The 2,442-nt window shown below is 38.5% G+C and overlaps 1 protein-coding gene across 1 annotated transcript in view; it reads right to left on the bottom strand.

Annotated features, from left to right (window-relative positions):
- Positions 1-2,442, bottom strand: part of LOC101855956 — a gene marked incomplete in the record, with an annotated part of 111,217 nt that overhangs the window by 96,183 nt on the left and 12,592 nt on the right.

Genomic DNA, 2,442 nt, shown 5'->3' with positions numbered 1-2,442 from the left:
TACATACATACATACATACATACATACATACATACATACATACATGTATGAAGCTGCGAACTGACACACAAATATTTCAAGCCTTAGCTCATTAATCTATCTGTCACTGACTTTGGTGAGCAAGATCAGTGAGTGTTTCACAGATGATCATGTTCTGTAACAACAAACTACCATTAACATTTACCTGGAAACAAAACAACGAAATAGATCATTCCCCAGAAAAAGAGTTGTTTTTTAAATTCCTCGGGGGTTCATATTTGTGATTGATATTGATTGATCGATTGACGTCAACAATTTATAGTTGTTAACTTGTTAGGCATCGGAAATACGTAGATAGATTTCTGGTAAAAGAATTGTTGTTTCTTGTCTAGACGGGCATGTTTAGCAGCTGTTGTTGAATATTTCTAAGTCTTACCTTTTATGAACATTGAATGGCGTCATTTTAGGCTATTCTCCTTCTTCTTTGGGAGTCAAGTCTGGAGCAAAACATTGACGATTATGGTATCCCATTCCTTCGTGTTGTTTGTCTTCCTAATAAGTTTGGTTTTCTTTTCGTGTGATTTGTTGCAAGGTTGTTCAGGCATTCTGCGTATGCTGGGAGGGGGTGGTCTTCCTCTGCTCTTCTTTCACTCTCTATTTCCACACACTTTAAGGCTATAGTGTCGTCCTATAGCTGTATCTGTCGTCAGGACCAGTATAAACACACATTTCAGCTCCTGTTTTTGTACTCATTTCCTGTCATCTGAAGTCGTCTCCAAAACCTGAGTCATTTTAATAGAACAGGATACTGCCTCAATCATTTCCATGTAGTGTCATGGCTCTCCATTCTTTCCTTTCCTCAGAAGTTCTTTAAAAAGTTACATTATCCTGACTTTTCCCCGTCAGACATCTCTTTAGGCTCTCCAAATAGGTCTACCCCTGCAACATTTACCTTCAATTTTGCCAGAGAGTGCTAGACGTTTAAGGCGCCTGTATGTCTATTCAAGTGTCCCAGGAACTGTATTTTGCCTTTTCCCGATTGTTTTTATCTTAAATATACAAGTTGAAAGTATCTCTTCGCATGACGTCATGGCGACCCAGACAAGGGCCTACAGAGAGAGGTAAGACAGATGTATCGATTTACTTATAGATGGGTTGAGAACTCACAGCCTTTCAGAACTTTCATTGTGATAGTAATTAGGAAGTTTCTTTTTGCAGCATTGGGCTCATTTTATAGAAACTATCTTCAGCCATCGTAATTCTTCCTTTTATTTTTGTGCACCAAAAGAAATCTTATATCCTTGATATTTTAAAGTACTCAATGTGTTTATCTTTTTATTTAAATTATAAGTTTCGTTTGGCAACGAGTAGCTGGATAGCGATCAGGTGCTATCTGTTGCCCGTGGCGACCCTACCAAGCGAGGAGTTCAGAGCTGGATCATGGACTTCTTTAACGCTTTTATCTGAGATTCATTCATAAAAAATGGATGTGTCTTGCCATGATTTTCTTAGGATATTACATCAGTGGTTTCCCTTTCCTATTGCCTGTTTGTGTCCAGTTTTTCTTTTCTCGCCTTACCTTTGTCATCTCTTGACAATCCACAAGGCAGTGACGGCTGTACGATTTACGACAACTCCTGTCGCCAAGATGATCCCTTCTTTGAGTATATGAGCCATTTATTGAAGCACCTATGCCACCAGGGTTTTTCCCTCTAATCTCCGCGACCATCTCCCATTTTGTTTGCCACTGATTAGCAGCTACCCTCTATATCTGCAGGCCACCGGTTGGGTATGCGGATCCAATACTCAATCTTTAGTACTGCCGCAATAGTCTCATCAAATTCAAATAATTCAAAAGTATAATGTTCTGCTGTGTGCATGTTTTGTATGTTTATTAGTCTGGGAGTTTGGTGGGTTTTGGTTTTGGTTGTTGTTGTTTTTTTTGGGGGGGTTGGAGGGGGTATTTTTGTTTTGTTTTGTTTTTCTTATTTCTTCGCACCGCCTCGTCAAGTGGAACCCTTAAACGATAGTGTACACATTTTCTCATTATTCAAAACAGTATCATCTGCACGCTATACAACCGGTGGAATTTGCATTCACTGCTGCGCTTAAATGAATAAGTAAACGATCAAATCAAGAAATTACTGCCAATTTCATTCCAGTTGTTGCAGCTGAGTTGCCACTTAAAACTAGTTATACAAAGAGTTTTAGTTCAAATCTCCTCAAAATTATACATGGACAGTCAAAATTTACACTATGTTATATATCACAAGGTCATATAGAAAAAGAGACATAACATGAAACTGCAGTTGAATCTGTGAGCCGGGCACAACAGGGGAGTAATGATAATCAACATTAGATCTCTAGGTACAATTTGAAGGACTGGATCCCCGTCGGTAGTTTACAGTGAATGAGTTATTCATTGCTACACGATGTTAAATGCCATCGTTTTATATATATATA

Source organism: Aplysia californica, unplaced genomic scaffold, assembly GCF_000002075.1.
Source record: "Aplysia californica isolate F4 #8 unplaced genomic scaffold, AplCal3.0 scaffold00245, whole genome shotgun sequence".
Taxonomy (NCBI): Eukaryota; Metazoa; Mollusca; class Gastropoda; order Aplysiida; family Aplysiidae; genus Aplysia; species Aplysia californica.
Note: the sequence above shows the minus strand (reverse complement) of the source record. Positions and strands in the feature narration are given on the sequence as shown.